General features: G+C 42.7%; 1 protein-coding gene across 5 annotated transcripts in view; it reads right to left on the reverse strand.

Annotated features, from left to right (window-relative positions):
* AMOT (angiomotin) overlaps positions 1-24538 on the reverse strand; it is a 61550-nt gene that overhangs the window by 34802 nt on the left and 2210 nt on the right. Inside the window, exons 1-3 of one of the 5 annotated variants that reach the window (XM_075763653.1) lie at positions 14559-14756; positions 13845-14141; positions 150-315 (exon numbers count right to left, since the gene is read on the reverse strand). The gene's annotated coding sequence lies outside the window, so the exon portion shown is untranslated. Of the gene's footprint in view, positions 1-149; positions 316-5207; positions 5455-13844; positions 14775-24538 lie in introns of those variants that run through there. The other 4 variants (XM_075763652.1, XM_075763655.1, XM_075763654.1 and 1 more) reach the window with 4 other exon arrangements.

Raw genomic sequence — 24538 nt, forward strand, 5'->3', positions numbered from 1 at the left:
TCAGGCAGACAGAAGCCTTCTGCAAACGTTAATGAAGAGAAAGTTAAAATCCACCTCATTCCAGACTGCCTCACAAAACTAGGAATTCAGGCCCTGTTAACTGGCTCGGACCATGGTTCTTCTGACATCCTATTGGAAGTGGCACGTACCTATTTCCTTCACTTTGACTTCCTTGGTGAGGAGGAGCAGTTCTGCCACATGGGGGGACACACACAGCGTTCCTCCCGCAAGTCCAAAATCTCCACTCAGAGATGGCTTCGGTCTCCTCTTCAGTAGGCCAGATCACTTGATACTCTCCTCGCTTCCAAAATAATTCTGAGGAAAGCATTGAAAACATCATTTTAATCAGCAGATGAGACTCTAGAAATAATAAAACTTGGCCCGTGTTTCAGATTTTTCTTTTGTAGCTTCTTGTTTTCTCCCAGAGCCCAACAATTTTGCTCCCTTTAGGATGAATGAACCCCCCTGTCCCTAGCAATCTACTCCAGCTGCTGCTTTAATCATGACAATTTCTGCTCCAAGATTAAATGTTGCCAAGTAACGCTCTGTCCCATCTGTGCCTCCAAGTGAAACAGTGATTAAAACCCGCTAATTCTTTAACTCCATTGTTTTATTTTTTGCTAAGAACGAAAGCTGTGGCACAGATGATGATACCCTGTGCTTATGGCTCCTCTACCAGTGGTGCTGTATATTTCAAACTGTATCAGCAGAAATCCTTTGATGAAAGGTGATATGGTTAAATGCTTTATGAACTTCAACAAATTATGCCTCAGAAACGACCGTGAGAATGATCAGTATATGAATATTAGCTTTATTTTACAGATGGGGAAAGCGAGGGGAAGAAAAGGACACTGACAAACTATATGCCAGAAATATATTGCAGAGCACAGCTCTAATTCCCAAAACATTCTTTAATTACGTTACTTTTTCCTTCCAGAATATAAAGCACTAAAACTTTAACTGTTGAGGGGAAAATCAGAGGAGAACATAGAAAAACGTGTATTTAGGCGTGTTACTCAAGAAGCAGCTAAATCTCCTACTGAAGGTGTCCTAAAGAAAAAGGCAAACGATGCAAAAGAAGTGGAACATACTTGTGCACTTGGTATGCTTATACTTTTAGGGCAGGCAATTAAAACAGAACTAGTGAAAGTAAAAATATTCATTGAGATGTATAATTTAACTTAATTTCCTGGAATGTTGCAAAAAATAAAGTGAACAGATGTAGTGAAGGAATGCAGACGTGGATACTTCTGTCTCTGTCTTATTATGGCACACATCCACACCCAACAAAAATTATCTCAGATCTGCAAGTTAAATACTTGAGGTGTCAACAGCAATTTCAAGGCACATGAACAATATCTAACTAGGGAACAAGGCTGTGTTGTGTGGTACGGTACCTCAAGATGGTGGTTGAAAAAAAACATCTAATGTCAAATTCTTAACTGGTGACTTAGCTCAAAAGGGATATATTGAAAACAGCTGCCAGCAAATATGCAGTAAAGAACCTTTAAACCAGGCATTAAGATAGCAGATAACTAGAGCAATTTCTAGCCTCTTTTCCCAGCGTTGCACAACAGAAGTTAAGGATTTCTTGTCCCCCTCACATCAGTATCATCACTGACTCTTCTTTTCTTCTTCTTTTTTTTTTAAACAAAGTTCCCCTAAGCAATCCTTTTTATTAGAGCATAAAAAGGCTTTTATTATGCAATATGATGCTGCCTTTCCACCCAAAGATTTCTTTTGTCTCAAATGGAAAAATCTAAGGGGCGGTGTGTGTGTGTTTATTTTTTTTAATACAAAGATACAACCCAGCTTGAGATTCTGCCTCTCTGCCTTAAAGATTTTCTCAACAGACAAATTCAATCTGTGCATGTTTAACTCCTTCAAACGTTCAAGGAAGTCATTCTGTATGCAACCATTTCGCACACAGAGTTTCACTTCACAGCAACACAAGCTCATTCTGCTGATCCGATGAAGGGCACAGTTCACACTGAAAGGATTTGCTGGGACTGAATACTACTAATTTTAGTGTGGATGTAAACTAGGAATCAGCCTGGAAATGCAGAACAAAAGGTGGACTGAGATACAATATGAAGATATTCTGGCCAACAAATCCACTTTCTTTAAATACCAACAGTTAGCATTAAGCCTATTTTTTTTTTTCAGTTTTATCCCATTATTTTTAATTAACAAAGACAATCTTGTGCAACTAATTTGGGTGGCAGCATTCCTGGAATCTGCTTTCTGAGCGAGCTGGAAACTCATAGCAGAACCAGTGAGTTAACTTTTTTATGTAATGAAACACAAAACTGAACAGTATAATTGGTACTGAAGACCATGTGTTATTTATTTGGACACCAAATTCTATTTGTGTTAGGCTCTTCCAGCAATTTCAGTTTTCAGTGTGCCAAAGATAGAAATTAGTGAGGTGCACTGGAAAAAGTTGTTATGATAGAGCTGGAAGGAAATTGGAACAGGTTCTCTAGACATTTTAAACAGATGTATTTGGGGGTTTGGCCTAAATCTATTACAATGGATAGGGCTGAATTCAGACTACCAACAACTCTGCAAAATGGTACTGGCTTATGGATTGGATGGTGCACTCTTCAGAGCCACAAAGCCTAGAAACACCTTGCTTTTCAAGTGGAAAATTCAGGTTTAGACCAATTCTGTTCCAAGGAACCACTGTGAGGTAGATTTCCCAGGCCGAACTGATTTCACAGTTCCTGAGCATCGTAGCTCTGTCATCTTACTGCCTTATTCTAAATTCTAGTCTGAAATTATTCATGGTAACTTTATACCTGCATGTTCTCGAGCGAAACATCAGTCTAGAACTGGTAGAACTAACACAGGAATTGGAAATAGTGTTACACGGAACATGCTGAGATCAAGAATGGGCATAAAAGGGGAGGTAGCATAGGTACTATTTAAGGAAGAAAAGACCCATGTTTGCAGGGCATTGTGTAAAAACTCAGTAGCTGAGGCTTCCGTCTTAAACATCATGTAATTATTCACAGGAACCTTGCCAGTCCCTCGTGAGGAAGAAAGACTAATGAAGAATTTAAAATGATAATACTACCAGGCTGTAAGGAACCAAAGCAGCAGATTTCTGTACAGCATGCAAATATTTTCCAGCATTATAAAAATAAACAAGCTTAGACAAGTGAGCTACTCACCACTGTTTGATGAGTGGCTATAATGCTATAGCTCAATTAACCTGCATGGAGCAATAATAAACTCACAAGTGAAGAGAAGCATCTTTCTTTAGCTTGTGAAATGAAGAAGAATGCAAGAGTCCCTGTGAGGACAGCCTGTACATACTTGCCCAGAATTACTGCTTAGCCAAGAAGCTAATTAGCTTACGCATCAGGTGGGATGGAAACAGGTTCACCACCTCAAAAGGGCTGGAGTACAGTTAAGCACTTTCAGTTTTACTACTAAATTTTGTGTCACTCATACACAAAACAATCCAGTGACAGTGACAGACTTCAAACTCAAGCAGTAAATTTTGCTAAGTAATCTTTCTTAAAAGATGTGCATGTGATACTGCTTATCCTGGTTAGCAACAGGTGATGGGATGCTATCAGTTAGATGAAGTCTTAGGTTGTTTTTTTAGGTGCGGAGTTATCTTCAGACATACCTGCACACTGAAATAGAGGAGGGGAACACTGAACAGAGATAGTGTAGAAAGGACTAGCTGTGAAGTCCCTGGGCAATCGCAGAGACCAGCTCATACGCTGAGTCACCCACTGTTTAATAGAAATACGCCTTTGCTACATGGCCTACGCAAAACCCAGCAGGCTGATTGCCAGATCCTGCAAAATTCACTTAACACGAGTGGCTGTAAGACCACTGGAAACGTGGCTATTCTGCACACACGCTCACTTTGAAGTGGGTAGGAGCACCAGACTCACAAGGGCGAGGTCCAAAATTATTTAATGAATAGCGCAGGTTATCACTGAATGCTCTTCATTTCATTTCAGCCCTTCCCAAGGAGGAGGAAGGGAGAGAATACACACTAGGATAGTCCTTGAGAATAAAGGTTCCCAACGTCTGGCGCCAACACCCAGACCTGCAAGGCAGCACACAACAAATCCCAGAGTGGTGATAGCATTTTAGCACCTGCTCCTAACCAAAAGTGGGTTTCAGACTCCAGCCATAAACACTTTCATGCAGCCATCTAGTCCCTGCTTGCCTAGATCTGCTGACTGTGGCTCAGGTGATCCTGGAGGGTGGCATTGAGCAGGTGCATGGAGCAGTGCCAACATTACTCATCTTCATACCAGCAGGACAGAGTCACCGGGCAAACAAGAAAAACTTCCTTCTTTTAACTAAAAACAAGAACAATGTCACCTGGAGGGGTGCAAATAATATGCATACCCATTATATTACATCATCACGCAATTACAGCAACAGGCCACCAGAACACCCAAAGATTGATCACAGTTTTAGCAACTCTCCGGGCCAAACCAAGTCCACCTTCAGCAAGGACTAGACTGCCTCGCCGAGAGCCATTAACCTTTCTTCTCAAATGCTCATGGTCTTGGGATTTGGACACAGAACAGCACAAGAAAGCCTGGCAGGCCTGAAGAAAAAGCAACAAGTCACTTGGTCTGGCTTGAGCTAAGTAAGTCAAGACATTAATGTAGGAAGACCCCCTCTAAACAACAACTCTAACGAAAAAAAACTGAAAAGACCTCGCTTGACCTTTGAATTACTGCTTCCTCACTATAAAGCATCAATTTCTTCACAGGGAAGTACCTATAATCTTAACCAACATAATTTAGGTTTTATATTTCAAAGGGGAAAAAAAAAAAAGAGAAGAGTAAACACTTAGAGAGCCTGTTATAAATAGGAATGCTTCATGGCTTTTAAGCATTTTGATAAGAATGCTATGGAATTTCAAGCTCCTCCATAAAATTTCAAAAGTCAGAGGGTCAGAAGGATTTATTCTGAATATACCGGTCTAATAGCAAAACCAGTCTAGGTACATTTATCCAGCTGGTTTTATTGAGAATACTTCCATGTGAATACATCACATCACTCAGTTACTTAAACTGTTATGCAGCACTACCAAGCACTACTCACACATCTGCAGACAACCCTTTAATGGCACATACTGCAATTTCTGCATATTTAATGAAACACTAATTCCAGCACAGGCGACGGGAGCTCTGCTACTAACTTCATAAAGGCCAAGATCTCACCTTTTAGATGTCTTCTTGATAAAACCAGATCAAGCTTACACAGGTTTAGTCACATCAGGTCTCATTTCAGAGGACTGCCTCCCAGCGCGTACCAAGCAAGATTCATCTGCTTCGAACTTCACAGATTTCCAGTAACTATCCTTGTAGAATTGGGGAATTGTTGTAAACCCAGGCCGCAATTTTAATTCAACATCAAGTTTTGTTTTGTCTTTTAAGAACGCTCCACTTCTTGCTGCTGCTAGCACTCAGGCAGCGCCCTGATTCTGTCGTCAGCAGCCCCTGTCCCACAACTATCCCAAGTATGCCTCAGCACCATTTTCATTGCATTGTGTGGTTTCTCCATTCCTTTGCTGATTTAGTCCAGGCCTCTCCTCGGGGCTCTCAGATAATGAAAACCATGTGAGAGTAAAATGTAATCTTCAAACACGCAAACCAGTTTCATGTGCATTATCAGAAGGGAGCAAAACGTTGACAGTGCATCATTTGTCCCTAGTGATAGGATCAGGCTGTTTTAATTGCTGGTGAGATAAAAGAGATTAGAATCACCTTCTACACTAAAAATAAACTCAAAATTCGAACCTAAAAGCTTGAGTCCTGAAAACAATGGAAATACACTCCCCAGATATATCCATTTTATGCTACCTTAGGGTAGTTCTTCCTCATGTCAGTAGTGGTATACTGAAAATTTGTATCATAAGCTGACACAAATAAAAACCACAGGTGGAGAAGGGTGTAGAGAAGAAAACAATCACTATGGCCTAACTTTAGCATGGAATTTTCTGGCTTTTTCTAGCATTACCACAATTTAAACTATTTTAAGCCCCCATATGGAGGAGCTCTTCTTATTTCACAAAGCAGTTTTACAGAATTTAATGGGACTAGTCACAGAATACAGAAAGCAAGAAGGCATGGGCCCTCCTTTTTTCAAAGGGCTGCTTTTTTCTTTTTTCTTTATAAAAAGAAACAGTTAAAACACAGTTAACTTATCAGTTGTCAGTCAGCCTAGTAGAGCTGGCAATGGTCATTCTGAGATGCTGTGGCTCAAGTACGTAATGTAGTACTGGGACACAGTATCATGAAACAAGCCCATTTTGTGATCTCAACAGGTAACACGGGTTAAAAAGATGGATCTGCTTTTTTTTTTTTTTTAGTAAAACCTAACAGAAGATCCAGACCACCAAATTTTTAGAAAACAAGGATGTTATAAAAGAACAACACCAAAACCACTTTTATCATAACCACCTGGGTTTTTCATGTGCACCTTGTAAAAACCTTTAATTACTTGTAAGATGATTAATTAAGCCTCACCACCACACTGGGAGCAAGATATTACTACATTCATTTTAGTGCAGCGTTGATTGGCTAAGTCCTAGCCTACATGTATGTTTTTGTTGCCACAACTATGTCACTCCGGGAATTGATTTCTTTCAATGTAACTATTCCAGCAACCACTCTAAAGCAGATGCAGTTACACTAGGAAATAATTGGGTTTAGGTATATTACTTAGGAAATCTTGTATAAATCATACCAGCAAAACTTAAGTCCTTGCTAACACAAACTTCATTACTACTAGAAAGATTTTCCATCATAACTGGAGCAGCAAATATTTTCAGTGTAGATCCCGCCTAAATGGTTTTGATCAAAGATTTAGGCACTCCGGAACTTGTGCAAGCAGAAGGCAGGGGAACTTTCTGAGTATTTTCTACAACTGAGAAGATACTTCTGCAAGGTATCTCGAGCAGCTGCACAAACAAAAGGTTCAAGCAACACAATATTCCCCTAATGAAGGAAATCTGCATGTTTGTGTTTTGATGGTGCACTGTCAGCAACTAATAACACACCACAATCTGATGCCACTTCAGCAGTGAGATGTGCTAAAATGAACTTCACTGAATGGCACGGAAACCACAGGTAGCAACACTGCTCCTTAAGCACAAATCCAAAATAATTAACCTTGCCTCAGCTCTCATTCGAAGCAGCACTTGCAGAGGAAACGCACTGAGCTCTCCACTACCTGAGGAACAGGGAAGGGATGTGACTGCTAGGGCCTCACTGGGGCTGGAAAACCTGCCATCCTGTGTGTCACAGGGCAACGCAGAGCTGAAGTGCTCCCACAGAGCCGTCTGCCTCCACAGGCACCATCTCGGGCCCTGATCTCCATTTCAGCCTTTTGAGTTTGCTCCACAGAAACATCCCTTCAAAGTGCCACCCGAGCAGTTTGGGATGGGGCCAGCGGCCTCCTGTACAAATTTTCTCTTGCCATCCCTATGTCTCCAACTCAGAAATGCACTGGTCTTTCACCAGGTGGCAAATCCACCCTTCCCTTCATGGGTGCTAAGACTTTTTTATTACTTTTTATTTTTTTAAACAAGATCCGAGTGCTCCATACCCGATCCCAACTTGGCAACAGCAAAAGCTGAGGTTTTTTGTGTAACTTTGGTGTATTCTTTTCTGCTTGCTCTCTACAGTTCCCTGCTCTTACTGAAACTACATAATTGCTCTCAGTCTCTTCAACTTTTATCATTCTGCAGTAAAAAGTGTTTCGAATTTGTTTTTACCTAATGCAAATATCAGCATTCAGTTGTGATGATTTCAGTAAACTACAGATTACCAATTCCTTGTGCACCTCCACAGGCTATCTCACACTGCGTTCATGTTCTGCATCTCCAGAAACATGGAGGAGGTTTCAGCTTTGTTTCTTTTCAAAAAGACAATGGGAAAACTAGGAAGATATGTTTTCCCACCCTGTTCTTCCCAAGCCCCACAACAAGACGGGCTAGCCCTAGTATGAAGCAATAAAATTTGTTTCAGCTGGACACAGAACCACCCAAATTAGAACAGCAGGAAAAATCCACCAAACCCTGAAGTGAACAAAGTCACTAAAATGTGGAATTACTTTCCTTGAGGGTTACAGTAAATAATCCTAACAGATTAAGTAATACTTTGAAAAAACACGTTGTGTAGAGACACAAAGCATTTTAAAGCAAACAAACATTACTGTGATACAACTCTTAGACAAGGTCCTACAACAGCTGATTAATTCATAAAACAAAAACTTAAATTGGCTTAATTCATAGACATTCATGCCAAAGAACTGCTCAACATCTTGGTCTACAATTAGATGCTGTAAGCACTTTGCTAACACAAATAATAGCAAGGCCTTTAAAAACCAATTTTATTAGATCAGTGAACTTTTTTATGGTTAAACAAAGTTTTGGCTCCATCTTCTAACCAATAGCAATGAACCTTACATTGTCCAACAGTAGTTATCAAGGAAAATGACCAAAGACCTCTCCAAACTCCCAAAGATTTTCAAATATTTAGTGTTTTAAAAAAAAAAAGGGGGGGTTATTTTAAGCTTAGGCACAACCAAAGTAGACAACAGTCATTCTGAGAGAGGATGAGAAAGTAAAAAAGCAACAAGTATGAATGGCAGTCCTTATCTCTGAACCCCTTCTGCATGGCCAAGAATGCAGAGTGCGTGCCAGTAAAATATGAGACGATTCAGCCAACAGAAACAGGAAAGAGCGCTCACTTTTCCAGCGCTAAGCTAGCAATACGGGAGCTGCTCACAACAAAGCATGACGCAGCCAACAACCATCATGAAGGATGACCACATCGCATGATCCCCAGGCGGTACGGGAGACTCCAACACACGTTCTTCTTTCACTTAAGCTGAGCACCTCACATCACCACTACTCTACTAAGACATGATTTTCAGGCTTTGAGAACTCCATTTCCACAGGTCTTTTTATTTTGTTCTTAGTTTTTTGTTTTGTTCACGACTTTTTCTTTCCCATTCCTATTCATTCACCAATCTCCTGCTTACATCAAATGTCTGGTTTGCCCTATACACAGTTAAGTTTCAAATATATTCTTACTTTAAAAATTACATCGAAGTGTCTAGGTAAACACAAATCACATCAACCCTGAAAAACTCCTTTCACTTACAGGCATAGTAGGCAAGTCAGACAAATACTATATTGCATATTTAAAAATGAATTGCTCCTAGGAGCTCCTTTACATTATTATTCCCCAAAGTTGTTGAGATTTTTTTTTTCCCCCCCCGTCTTGAAGATTACATTTCAAGGCTACTCTGGAGAGCCAAGTAATGTACAAGATTTGGATATTTGCTGACTTTAGAGTTCTCCATACAGTACAGTATTTTCATATGGATACAATTTCAGCATCAGATCTGGTCAAAGCACGAACCAAATACTTTTGCAAAAGCTGAAGGTATGGCCGTAGAGTGGAGGCTGCAGCATGCAATTCTTCCTGTGGCCGGCACTGCATTCCAGAGCTGTTTGGGAATACGCTCTCTCCTGTCTAAAAAGGTTTAACGACTGAGGAGCTCCTGCAGCCAAACTGGACTCATAGGGCAGCTATGTGCCTGTTGTTTCATAAAGACAATGATTTAAAGCCTACAATATGATGATGCCATATATGGGGCACGTACAGAGAGAAGATCAGGCACAAGAGGTAGAAGGAAGTCTCTAGAAAGTAACTACTCATCAGAAACTAAGGCAAGCAAAGAATTCCTGAAAGCAGAAAATGAGCTTACAGAAATCAGCTGTGGCCCAGATTCAACACAATGGACTAAATCATTTTGACAAATCCTCTAGTGCTTCCTGAAACTTTATAACCCCAGCAATAGGCAATTTGGAACACTTCTATGAAGAACCAAAAGATTCAAGTTCTCTCTTGTATTTGAGTGGATAGAAGAGGAAAAAGAGCCTTCAACCTTATTGCCAATCACCAAGAATGGTTGTTCTCACACTATTATAAACATTTGGTCTCCATGGAAGGGGGATACCTAGCAGCAAACATTGGCAACCAAGGACATTCCACTCCCACTGTATCGTCCACAATAGCAAGGAGAAAAAAATAATCCATAAGGCTGTTTCAATTAGGAAACCTTTGAGAAGACTTCTTCAAAAGTAAGTGTCTGAAAATACCTTGAAATATGGGAATGTGCAATAACAGTTAGACGGGTGGAAAACAGGCATCTTTCTTTATTCTGAAAGCATTTACACTTCACCCCAAAGTGGGAACATCTAATAATCCAAGAACCCTTTGCCAAGAACAAGGTCATAGTTTTCATTTAAATTCAGAACAGAACCTAACACACACCATATTCTGCACTGAGTGGAGAATCTCGTCATTTACAGGTGTTTGGAGCCAGGTTTTGGTTTAATACAAACTCATAACATGTAAGAACTTTCTTATATTGGGCTTTGTCTTTCCGTCGGGTTACAGTTCTGCAGCTCTTTAAAAGCTGTCAGTAAGAATGAAGCAAGAATGGCAAAATGGAGTTCTGCCCCAAGAGAGGCATAAACAGATAAATTCTTTCACAGCTAAAAGTATTTATACATTAACATACGCTTGGAGTGCTGATAATTCTAGAATTAAAGGCTTATCTCTGTATATACATTAAAATAGCAACAACCTAAACCTACATCAGATTTTGCTCCACGTTAAGAAAAAAAAGCCTTTAACGAGCTGAATTTTTACTTCAGCTGTTCATTCACTGTAGTGACAGTGAGCCCTTGCCATGGACCAAGACATCATTGTGCTGGGTGCTATACAGAGTTCAATGGTGCAAGTTGTTCCAACAAAAAAACAGCACCACCCAAAAAAAAAAAAAAAATCACATCACACTCAACTGGAGACAAAAGGAAGAGATAGAAGAGGGAGAAGTGTTTATGTTTTGAGAACTCAAGGGTTGCAAATTTTCATTTTCTCTGTCATAGTAAGGAAAACGTGGCAGTAAAGCAATGCAACCTGATTTCTAAATAAACAAAAAGATTGGTCAGTCTGCTGATGAAAGGCAGGATAAAGAGAACAAGAGAACTATTAAATTATCTACACTTCTGGGATTCTTGCTATTCTTTTGCAAAGTGAATGGCTTATGCTAATCAGGACGCATCTGAAACATCATTCAAGCCTTCTTGTACAAATATAGTTCTTATTTATCCAGAAAGATCCCCACCAGCTGGCAATGTTTGCATACAATGTTAAACCCAACTTCAAGAGCCCATGCATTATGAGTCATTTTACATTTAAAAACATTAGTTCTCTTAGCTGTTCTTGAAGATGGTATATCCCATGAGAAGAATTTTAGTGGAATTCAACAATAATACACAATGTTACCATCCTACTTCCTCCAGCACAAAGAAGTTACAAGTTTTCTGTTGTTTGGTGTTTTTTTTTTCCTCTCTCCTAACAGTGCTTTGCCTACAGAACATCTTTGGAGAAGGGACAAAAGGATTTGTGCCAATCCCTTCTGTATGAATCAAATATTTATGCTATACCCTCTTCAAGCACTTTCATCTAGTAACCTATGGAATGTGATCTCCTGACCTTAACACTCAAGCATGTCTAAATCAGCTGCCCTTTGAGCTGTATTACAGACTACAGAGAATTTTTATACATTTCGATTACAGGCATATGAAAACCTTGTGGCCTGGCTGTGCCATTCTGTTCTACAAAGCATAAATTAGTCCAAAGTCGCTCAAGCATGCTTCAGGAAAGAGCAATACTTGGATTCTCCCACATTTATGGCACAACCTGATGTCATGTGTCACCATAAACAGGCAGAATGATGAACCACGCTATCGGTATATTAACCAGCTGTCACAATTTAAATGTGTCATGCCAAACAATACCACAATTATGAGGTGCCAGCACCACTGCAATCCCATGTCCCACTCTATGGCCCATTCTGCCTACTCCACACTGCTCAGCTTCCCTTCTGCCTCCAGTTTTCTCCCCAGGACAGGCAGTGCTACCTGCAAAACACCTCCAGAATCAGAAAGACAACGAGCTTGGGGTAAGAGTAGGCACCCCTTTCCTCCTGGAAATCCTACCCTTTCCTCAAGAAAGCACTAGAGCAGAAACAAATCATTCTGTATTGTGTTTGTGGCTCCTAGGAATGTTTTAAGGCCCGGGGTTATGTTGCAAATGAGTGTCCTGGAGAAAAAGAGGGAGACCAAGTGCCCCAGATGAACCTGCAACGTCAACTATGGGACAAATTTTTCCAGGGTGAGCTCATGACCATACTCCTAGGAGCAGCAGTCACTGAGGTAACCCTGGTGAAAGTCTGACCCAAAGATTTAGCAGGGTCACGGTCTTGATGGTATGGTTCACATTTTTATATCGGCCCTGAAAAAACACTGTGATGCTGCCCATCACTCACACAGGAGCAGCAAAAAGGTGTAGGACAAGCTCAAGAAGATGGTACTTATGGTCCCACCCTGATTTGGCAGAAAGGCTCGGTCCCTAGAAAAAGTCAAGGGTAGCAGAAAAAAAGTGAGACAGCGGCCAAAACCTATCCATGTCCTCTCCCCCAAGATGGATCCCAGTCCAGTCCTCTCACAAGGTGCCGCGCTGGCTGCTACACCTCAGCAGAGACCTCAGGTCTCTGAGGGTCCATCAGCTGAGGGCACATTGACCTGCTGCCCTCCCTCTAAGGGAGGAATAGGACACTTTTTTCCACCCCCCCCCCCCCCCCCCGAAATCCCTCCAGGGGAGAGAGGAAGGAGGAAGAAAAAAAGAAGCACAGAGACGATAATATTTAGCATTTCCTGTATCATCCACAGGAAAAACCCACGCAGTAGGGAAGAGCATGATGTCAAGGCTGGTTTCACCACATAAACAGCCAGATCCTCCTGCTGGGGGATGCTCTGTGTTTCCACAGGGAACAATACAATCCTCCCTGCAAAGAGGAGTCCTGCTACCAGCCACGCAAAATTCCACAGGTCCTTCCCTTGCACAAAAGACTGGTAGCAATGAAGCTCTGGCCATGGGAAGTGGGTATATGGGTACAGAGCTGGGGGAAGAGAAGGAAAGTTAGAAATTCACAGCAGTATTACCACTTGTAAAACAGCACACATTCAGCGCTTGGCCCCTAGAGAAAGGAGTGTGCTACAAAATATGTTTCCCTGCACAGAGCCTGGGCCTCCATCCAGTTATTATGTGCACATGTCCCTGCTGCATTTTTGGTCTTACTTTAAAAAAAGAAAAAAAAATATCTCAAAACAAAGAAAACTTACCCTCATACTCACTCTGTACAGTGCCAAGCATGTTCCTAGCCATGTTCAATAATCTGTTAAGGCGTGTTAATTACGGGTTCAACACTTTTACACCTTGTGACACAGCAGTAAAGCACTTAATGTAAAACAAATTCCAGTGTGAAACAAGAAATCTCAACTGATTGTGGGAGCCCTGTTTGCACATGTGCATACGTAAACGCACATACATGCTTCTCTGCGAAGCATGACGAGCAAAGACAATCTTGACACGTGGATTACAAGCACAACGACTGCGATTACTTTCTCAAAAGAGCACCGCAAGAAACGTGGCTGCTTTCAAACACAGCCTGACACAAACCCACTTCAGCGACCTCCACAGAATTTTACTTTATCCGATTACACACAAGTACATCACTATTAATATTTCACTGCCAGTGGTGAAATGGGTAGACGAGTGTATTTTTTGCAAGAATTTTGCAAGATGAAGAGTAATCTTTACAGGAGAGAGAAGTGATGGGCAAAAGTTGACAGAGAAGAGAGCCAGTCTTCCAGGTTTAGGCTGCAAAAACGAATGCCGAGTCCCTTGCACCATGAGCACGTCTCTTACCTACTGATCTGCTGAAGACAAAAGGGTTTTCTTCTTTTCAGAAACTGGACACTTGTAGCTCGTTGGGTCAGTCACACAAAGCTTCCCTGCTGCCAAAGGTATTTTTTTCCCCTCGGGTTTTTGTTGTTGTTGTTTGGTTTTTTACCCCAGAGAGTAAAGGGCAGAATAGTGGATTCAGCAGGGGCAAAGGGTGGAATTCGAGACTCAACAGGCGAACTGGAGGGCTCTCTCTAAAAGATGTTGTATTTCAAGGCGCTTTCACTTGCAAATCCTTCTTCATCCTCTCTGTCAATAAAACTGGAGGGTGGGGAGTAAACTTTTTTAACTGCAGAAATAAACTGGACTCCACAGAAAGGGGAACGTGATATCAACTGGATTTGTGGCTCCACTCTTTCTTTTATTAAAAATAAATATACTTTCAGACAGGCAATCAAGATAGACGGGTAAAAATCCACTACAGTCAGACAGGACCTGCCCGCAGTCCTTGGAAGGAGGATAGCGGTATCTCAAGAATGGCAGAATAAACAAAAAGAAGGGAAAGTCTGCGTCCCGGTGGAGGTGGCTCGGCGAAGGCTCCGCTGTCAGCGGCAGCGCCGCCCGGGGCACTCGCAGCGCCCGCGGCCCCGGCAGGGAAGAGCGGCCCGCAGCATCGCGGCCAGGGGAGGCTGCGCTGCTCTGCTCCGCGCCGCTCCGCGCCTCCTTCTCCGCGGTTACCTGTGCGCAGCGGGGCGAGGCGAGCACAGAGGAGCCGCAGGGCCGGACACGGGGCTGGGGCGGCAGCGTCCCCCGGGCACACGCTCCCCGCGGTAGCAGGCTCCCACCGGCGCGCACACGGCGGTAGGGAAGGGCCCGGCAGCTCCGCTCCCTCCTCCGCCTCCTTCCGCCTCGCTCTGCGGCGCGGGCGCCCCGCGGGACGGCGCTCCGCCAGGGCGGGCAGGAAGCGCCCCGCCGGCCCCGCCCCCCCGCCGCCGGCCCCGCCCCGCCCGTCACTCCGCCGGCGGCGGCGCGGAGCTGCCCCGGCCGCTATTGTGTGCGGGGCGGCGGCGGGGGAGCCGGTCCCGTCCCGGGGGAGCAGCGCTCGCCGCGCCCCGCAGGAGCCGGTTCCCCCCCCCCCCCCCCCCATCCCCCGCAGGAGAGAGCCGCGGTCGGCCGCTGCGCCCAGCCGGTGCCCTTGGGAAGCGGCGGAGCTCCGGGCAGGCACGACTCCGGCCGGGAGCGCATCCCGCTGCCCCTCGCCCGCGGCTGCCTGTGCAGCAGGCACCGCGGAGCTCCGGCCGCGCTACCTGTTAACGTGCGTGTGAGCGTTTGGGCCTGGCCCGCCCCACTCAGCCCTGCAGCAGCCCAGCACAGAGGGGCTGTGAGGACCTGACGTGGCCGGTGACTTCATCACCCCCAGAAACCTTCACAGGAGTTAGCCCCAAGGGCTCAAAACCGTTCCGCTAAGTCGGTGGAGTTAAATGGGTTTATACCAATATACGCCAGCCAGCGATCTGACTCACCCGCTTTTTGCTGGTCAAATGCTGAAAATAATTGAAAGCATGGCATGAACTGATCATGACTAACTGCATATAAGCAGAATATTAAAGGAGTTTCCTATGTATAATGCTCACTTAAAACTAAAATATACATCATGTAGTCTTCCAAGGCTCAGTCTATTGTAACAGTGAACATCCACCAGCCCCGACTACCCTGACACAGCTGGACCTAACGGTTGGTGTGGAAAGAGGAGATGGAAGAGACTGCAGTATTCTCCCCAAACGCAACCACGATTTTGCCGTGTTTTATCATTTGACCCCGTGATAAAAGATGGTAGCCATGTTCAGAGGTTGAAGGCTTTAGCACCTGGAATCACGCTGTAGAATTTCAACTTAAAAAATAGTTTGGCTTTAAACGTGTAACAACCTTTAAAGAAAAAGATGGACATACCAGGTTTGTGCGTGTGTCCCCATTCAAAGAAGGCCAGTAAAAGGATCCCAAAATATTGATAAGGAGAAAGGCTTAAGCCAGCCTCCCTGTTTTGGAGGATCTAATGGCACTTGGTAACAGCAATCATGCAGTCACGTCTGCAGTGGTACCAACCTCTGTGTCAGAGAGGCAAGGCTCTTGTTCTGAAATGGAATAAGCTACTTTAACTTCTCCTAGCCTGATGCCTGTGATCAGGGCAAATCCTGAGTCTAAACAGGGCCCGAGATAACAAACTGGTCCTTCAAAAGGGACGTATTTGTGTACAAACAATGGTACCCTGCCTTTCTCACAATCCACCTCCTCCTCTGGCTTTCGCGTACAATGCACTCGAATCCTCCCCCTGTGAGGTCTCTCCTGTCCGTGAACTCCCAGCTCCCGTTCACTAACTTGTAGTTTCCAGAAAGAACAACACAAAAAGTGAGAGAATCTCTCACGGTGTGTCCACAGCTGACAATACGCTAAGGCCTGACCATGCAAATACCAAGCCCATGAAGTAGTCCCAGTTTGGGAAGGTTTGGCCGTAAGAGGACGCCAGTTTCCAAAAGTACTAAACGTGCAAAAACTGGCCACAAGTCAAATCCTTGCACTGTGGAACTTGGCCTACAAGAGTTCATTAGGGCTCTTCGTGTGAGAAAAGATAACACATTCAGCCATTTACCTTTTAATTGCTCTAAGCAAACGAATCCTTTCCAACATTCCCAACTCTTAACATTGAAAAGAAAGATCCGGAAAAAAAAATAATCAGGAAGTCAAACTTCAGAAATCCCAAATGCAGCATATATAAACATCTATTTTTCCCCTTGTAACTGACATTCATTCGCTGGAACATTTTAGTGGAACAAATGTAGAAACACATGTAAACAGTTCATTAACATCCCATAACCTTACTGTTTGCAAACACAAAAAAAGACAATGCAGAACAAGCTAATGAAGCACATATTTGCTAGATGCTGTGGCGCGGAGTTGTAAGGGAAATATATAGCTACAGTGAGTTAGAGAGTTATAAACTATGCTTCAATCACACATCCTGTCTCCCTCCCACATGCTAAAAGAAAACAGTGGGGAGTAAAACGAGAAGGTAGACTCATCAGAAAAGTAAAAATATTGCTTAATGCAGACACTGAAAAGCAGCTAGCCTTGCCCCAGGCATATTAACCTCAACTCATCTGCCGCTGTTTATTCTACAGAGCACTAGCTGCTCATGTTTAACCCACACAATTGGAGATAACAGCTTTATCGGAACTGGAAAAGAACAAAGATGCACGAAATACACATTCTCTTCCTTAAAATATTCTCCCCCTGCATCCTCCTTTCACCCAGCTCCCCGCCCAGCCCGGTCCTCAGGAGCCACAGCACACATCTGAACGGCTGCCAGTGGAGGAAGCGAGCAGTTTCCATACACACATCATGCCACAATGTGGGAATTCAGGAAACAACACAAGAAAAGGGTTCCTACTAACTGTTCCAGCGTACTCGGGCCAATTTATGCAATCATACAAAGGTCACAGTAGATGTGTTAAAAAGCACAAAAGATAAACGCCACAACGGCAAGTAGTTCAAAGTAGGAAAATAAATCTTGGGCTTACGAAGTGTTTGGATGACCTGGAATTGCTCCACCTACAATTTTTTTAAGAGGTTGTCCTTCACATTCTTTAAAATTCCTCCATCTTAAAGTTCCTCCCTCCAGGAATCACTGTAACTCTGCCGTCCTTTGTCCACAGCAGCTGGAGCTCAGGAAGCTGCTGACATTACCCCTCATGTACAGAGAGAAATCACCACTCAGTCCTGCGTCCATTCAGTGCGGCTGAGAGAAGCGTAAATTAATTTCCGTGGATCTCTGATCTCGGGCCAGTTTAACAGAGCTTTTCTTCTTGCACATAAAAATAAACTGCTACCAGTGCTCACAAGCGCCATTTAGCTCTTGGGACCAGCCAGTACATCCCCAGCACCACCAAAGCGGGGGGGTCTTTGTCTAGTCTGTAAATATGCTGTTGGGTGAAATAACGGCCCTACAGTAAACAAGCAGTAATGCAAGCAATAGTAAAAAAGACTAAGAAGAGGAGCTGAGGCTGAGTTTACTAGGTGAGTAGGAGCAAGGAATAGGTAAATATGACAAGGGAGATTACTTTATCTTTCCTGCCAAAGGAGCAAAAGTCAGTTTGATAGATATATTGATTGAAGAAAAGGAAGTAAGTGAAGAAATACATTAGGGGATACAGATCAAAACAAGATTAGAAGATTTCAAAACTGTGTAAGAATCACAAGAAATGTGTGGAGAAGGCACCAAGGTACAGGAAGATTACGTGGTTTGTCCAAAGCCATGCTGGGAGTTCAGCCTAGACTTGCAGAGTCTCTGTGAGGCCACAGGACCTGCCTTGCTGCCTGCACATATGGTGAACCTGGACGTACAGCATTGCAGCTTTTGCTGCCATTTTACCACCTGGGCCTTCAGGGTGGTCATGGCCACTTTTAAGCGGTATTTAGAGGATTTAATGTTGCTGCTATATCCAGCCCTGAGCTGTAACAAACCCCGAAAGGCTCCGTCAGGTCCTGCCATTGGGTATGGCTGGAGACCAGCTATGATTTCTGAGGAGAAACAAAATCAGTCTGATGGACATGAGAATGAGGCATGAATTTTATGTAAAACCAGTTATCATTCACCAACAGATGGCAATGACAGGTATTCACAGACCAACACCACCAGAAATTACTACCATGAAACTTGACATGTGCAGAATCGCTAGAAATATTCTACTTTTCAAAACACAAGAGCAGGAATAGTCATGCACTATGTATTCCTCTGTCCTTGACTAAGTAATTGCTGTATCTTTCTACACAAGTTTATTATTCCATATAATAAAACTTTAATGACCATATAACTTCTGGAAGAGAAGTAATTGCTACAGAGGCTTTTGCACAGCCAACTTCACATCCTGTCTATGTTGTGATTTACACTGTAACATAGCTCCTGCTCATCTAAGGTTTTGTATGCTACTGCGTGTGAAGATTTTTAAAAGTAGGTTGGTAGGATGGTACCTCTCATGGAGTGTAACTCAAGTCCAGCAAGTTTTCTTGGGTGAAGAAAGAGCCTGCGCAGGAAGGAGGAGAAAAGGAACAGCTTACCACAGTGAAATGCAATATATAGGTCAGCAGTGATGTGTCACCCATGAGTTGATTGATCAGGTACCACCTATAAAGAGAATTATTCTAACTGCTGAACCTTGGCCCCTTTTTATGCAGAATTTCGGAAGAAAGCTGTGTAACCAGAAGAGTGATAAACAACTGTCAACTATGGAAAAACAAATTAAATGTTTCAGCTTTGCTCTAAATGCATTCACATCCCAGTCCCCATAGACTTAAATGTAGCTTTGGCAAAATAAGGACAGCAGGGTTAGTCTGGAAAAAGATATTTCCTTACAAGACACGGTTCTTCTCCCGAAGAAGGACGTGTAAGCCTTTAACTGATGTCTGTTAACAACCTCGGTGTATGAGAGCTGACCATCTCCCTCATTTCTCTGCACTCTTGCCTCTCATGCCTCTTTAAAAACAGATGTCTCTTCAAAATCTGCTGAAACGCATTAAAAGATTCCCTCAACTTTCAATGGTTTTGGATCAGAGTGAACTGTAAGAGTAAGGCATGGAGGCCCTGCACTTCAACACAGTCTTTGTTTGCTCTCGATGACTAAAGAATGTATGAAGTCACAAGACCGCGAGATGTACAGCAGGTTCTGCAGCATAAAACAGATGTGATAATCCTGATATTTCAATGACCACAAAGATAAACAGGGGAAAACCACAGCTGATTTGAAACCAAAAAGCCTAACCTCTTCAAACTCTCCAGGACTTATAATGGTGCAACTGTATTGATAAATACCATGGGGACAGGGGAGAAGGATGCTTTTTGATTTAAAGCTTTTGCAACTCATCCTTAATATTGATATCAGAATCAGACTCAGAACTGAAAGAGGCAAAACCAAAGGTAATCTTTGGTTGGAAGCAACTTTCCACTGCCTGGGAAGGTTAAAAGTATGGTCTCAGTGACACAATGAGCACCACACAGATGCCAGAGCTCTACTAATTGTGGGAGCAAGGCCATCTTCCCCCACTACATAGAAACTGCACTGAATGGCAAACAGATTATTTTGAACATGAAATTAAAGATAAATGAAAGGAGAAATAACGTTATGCATAAAAAAGGTCAAATGCATTGGAACAAAATATGTAAAATTCTGTTAAATAATTGCTTCAAAAAGAGTGGCAATTATAATTTTTCTGAGCATATAGTTGTGCTCCTAAAAACAATCCTTCTCCTGTAGTAAGCTACAAAAAGATTGATAATTAGAGACAGCAAGATATCAAGTTACAGATAATTGATTAACATTTCATTTTCACAGAAATGAAAAACTAAAAATAGAATCATGGAACAAAGTCTGATTAGATTTTACAATCAATTTCAGAAGCTGCTGCCACATGCTGGAAGAACACCAGCACTCTCTGCTGGTGATCTTTGTTCAATAGTTATCTAGAAGAAAAAGGAGGAATAAAAATGCATTATGTTTTTGATATGGAATGCCATTTTTGTTTTAAATGTATGATTAATTAGATCCTTATCAATTTAGCAAACAGCAACTCTATGAGCTAGTTATGTTTTTGGCAACAATACAGTCATTACTAAGAAGTATTTTTACTTTGGGCAGTCATCATTCACTGGAATAAATTTGACTTTTGCAAATAAACATCTGATGTTTAATGCTTCTCTCTGCAGAAAGCACTTCTGCTGTGCTGCAGCAAAAAGACAAGCTGGTGTGAGAAGTTCCCATGATGCCAAATCCCTTGGCTCCACCCTGACTTTCCATCAATTTTAGAGCTATGCCAAGAAACACAGCTCTTCTTAAAAAAGTCCTAGTTTAGCACCAACGTCTTCCCCGAGGTAGTCATGGTGGCAAAGCTACTATGTTTTAATCAAAGCAAACCTGCTCCCAGCCCTGTCTGTTACACCCTTTGCCACGGAGCTGGAAAAGCCTTCACTCCCTTTCCCCAGCATGCACCCAAGCCTTGTCCACACCCCTCCTGGATTACTTTACCTCATCTGAGCCAGAAACTGCACAGGGACAAACAGATCAGTATAAAAAAAAAAAAAAAAAACCAAAGCCAAGTACCTAAGTGACAGCTGTCCTAGTTTCCAAACCGTGCACAGATCAGGCATCAGTAAGAAGGGTTAAAGACTGGCAAATTGAATCCATGTGCAGCTCATGAAAGTGTGGGAAACAAAAGAGACAATGTGAGTTAAGGACAGAGTATTCATTAGCAAAGGGCTCAAGTTTCTTGGCTTTTGCCGGTCTGCTTCCCAATGGCCATTTTTCAAGGTAGCTCTTTGTTCTTTAGTTTTGAACATAGTCCTGGAAAGACATTATACTCTTTCTTAGCAAACGAACTAAAGCTCAGTACATGTTGAACTGCTTAAAATAATTTGTCTTTTTAATTCCCTGGGGGCAAGAGAGGAGAACAATGTCAGAGGTGGGGTTTTTCTGCTGGGCTACAGTGGACTGAGATATGACATATCTGATCCAAAGACCTCAGACACCTTCATAAATATTAATTTATGCTATGGTATTAAATACATAGAGAAATTCAATGTTAAAAAAACCCAACAACGTAAGACTTCATAACGCGGCCCTATCAATTTGAGTCGGAGTAAAGCCATTACTGGAGAATGGCTGCCAAGCTCTGAGCTGCTGTCCCAGCTCAGCTTTGCATTGCTGGGGCTGGACTCGCCATTCCTCCCTTTCAGTGCCTGCAAGGCACTCACCTTGTTAATGAGGATGGCTTCAAAGCATTTGGGATGCTGAAGAGATTCAGTTTACAGCAGCAACATTAGGTTGAGAAAGGGATCCCGGTCATTCATGCGGAGGGGTCTGGAGCCTCCAGTTTTTCCACGTGAGGGGCACAGTCAACCCTCGCACCAGGTGGAGCGTGCAGCCACAGCTGAATTGAACGATGCGGGAGTGCAAGTGATACTTGTGAGAGCCCCGTGCTCACTCCCAGAGCCCTCTGGTAGGTCTATACCCCTCCACCGCACGGGAGACATCCAGAGTGAGACTGCAAATCCCTGGTGTTTAGGGCCAGTATTTTGAAAGCAGCTCCGCGTCTGGTAGGACATAAATACCACCTTAGGTTCTGCTTCATAAGGTCCCTATGTATAAGCAGAGTCTTGAATATCTGACCTTTGCTTCTTCAAAGAAATCTGAATTTTGGTAATCCTGGGGCTTAGAGGGGAACTGATTTGCTGCTCAATCAAGAAAAAGCATCAATATGGGTGGAATTCTGGAAAAAGCAATCAAGACAGCAGATCAAAAATTGAAACCCAGGGTCTATTTCACTGTTTCAGTCAGCAGGTATCTGTACATGAAGTGTAGCAAGACACACAGCATTTTACTTTGACTATTTTACTTTATGAAGTAAAAAATGGGAAGAATAGCTTCTGAATTAGAGAAACAGGTAAGACCCCTAAAAGGAATACACACAGTGGTAAAAATAAGTGAGTTTTAACATAGTGGTTAAGTCAAAAATCAGAAATAATTGTTCTAATGCATTCTGTTCCTGAAAAAAATCTCGAGTTCAGAAGAGCTTCACATCTGCGGAGTGTCCCAAGAAACTTTTTAAGCATTCAGGGATCACCGACACTTGGCTGAGTGGGACAGAGTGACAGCCAAATGCCAAGCACAGCGCTCTCAAACACTGCATGAAGAACAGAGGTTCCTGCCTAAGGGATCAGAGCAAGTTTCCCACTGCACAAAAGGACAAAAGGTTTTCAATCTGAAGTTTTCTATTTTTCAAGGAAGTTAATATTTTGGACATGACAGGACCCAGCAAGAGATCATGGACCTACAAGGAATGAGAAAACACTAAAAGCCTTGAGAACTTGAGTAACAATAGGAAACTAACATGATTACTTTTTTTTTTTAATATTATTAACTATACATGCCAGACTGCTCTTAAATATTCTCTTCCCACATTCATACCCACACCTTTACCTTCGTACCATACAAATTCTGTATTCAGCTCTGTCCCTTGATCATTAATGCAGACTCCTAAGCTTCAGACTTCAAAGAAATGCACGCGTAAGAGTCACAGGCACAGGACTGGAACAGCGTCAAAGCCTGTGCAGGAACCTCGATCTTCTGTTTGACTTCACTGTACAAATATGTCATTCTATCAAGACTAGGAAATTCAATGATTTATGTAGGGCTTCCCACAGATTAAGTTAATAAGGGAACCCAACAGTGCCTCATCTCCTTCCGCCTTCCAAACACTGGTAAATGAAAGGAAATGGGAATGTCTCCTGGGGTAGGGGAAAGACGTGAGCGCTCTACAAATGTGCAAGGGAAGAAACCAAAGGCTTCATTGTGTGGATATGCACTTCTCCAGGAACCCTCTTCCCTTCTCCTCCCTCCCATAAGTGGCATATGATAATATTCTTAGGGAAACTTGGTTCAATTGCAAAGCCTCACCCACACCACACCGATCGTCGCCTAGAACAGTGGTGGTTTAGTTTTCTTCCTGCTTTTTCTTTTATATTTTTCTTTCCTTTGTCCCTCCCCCCTTCCTTCTGTTCTCACCCTCCCTCTCTTTGCTGCTCAAAATGTCTGCACTCCCTGCTTCCTTATTTCTGTAGGTTCCCTTCTGTCATTTGTAGTACATTTCCAGTACTCCAGCATTACTCAGAGCTCCAGTTGTGCCTTACCACTCGAAGCTTCCAGCATATGAGACTGAATTACAGTTTAACACAACACAAATGAAGAAATTACGGCACAGATACATCAAGATATAGGTCTCTCCAAGACCCTAAGGGACTGAGGGACTAATTTTAATGTAACTTGCAATCAACATCCCTTTGAGTTACATTTGAAAATTACACCGGCATTCCCTGGCCAAGATTAAGCCTCATCATGAAACAGAAAGGCAGCCTGGCATTTTTCAGCTTTATTTGTAGCTGCTCGTATATCGTCAACTTCTAAGGAAATTACCCAATGCCAAACTAAGATAGCTGCAAGCTGCTATAGGTCATCAGATTTGGGCATTTTCATCAACAAGATAGTCTGCGCTTGCTCTGAGCTAAGTTAGATAATACAATGGTAAAGTGTGAGAAGCTGTTGTAGAAACACACACTTCAAAGTGCCTTCAATCAGCCTTACGATCCCACATAAAACACTGCACTAAAGGGACAGTACTGATGGTAGACAGTGTTACGGAGCAATGATTTACTTACTGAGAAGGTAAACTATAAAGCCAAACTCAGAAATTTCTCTGCCTAACGAGAACATTGCAATTAGGTCATTGCTGAACACTGCGCAACCACAAATCAGAGCAAAAACATTCCCACAGAATAAGTAATATGTGACAGCAGGTATTTGGAATGAGAACAAGGATTTTACCCATGTAGCTCTACCGCTGAATTACGTAGATAAACAGCGGTCCCAAGATAGTCAGCTTACAGTGGGGACATGCAGGTGTCAGGATATACAGACCCAGTTTAGCACTAGCAATCTAGAGCCTAAACTCCCAAATATGAAAGTTCATGTCCAACTTTGATAAAATTTGACAAGGTGTTCAGAGCAAGTTTTGGGGTCAGAATTCTATTTCAGTCATGCATGAACTGGATCCAGGCCATAACCTTCTATGTATCTTCTAGAGTCCAGCTTGAGTAATGCTTCTAATTTCCAATAACT

Source organism: Balearica regulorum, chromosome 11, assembly GCF_011004875.1.
Source record: "Balearica regulorum gibbericeps isolate bBalReg1 chromosome 11, bBalReg1.pri, whole genome shotgun sequence".
Classification (NCBI taxonomy): Eukaryota; Metazoa; Chordata; class Aves; order Gruiformes; family Gruidae; genus Balearica; species Balearica regulorum.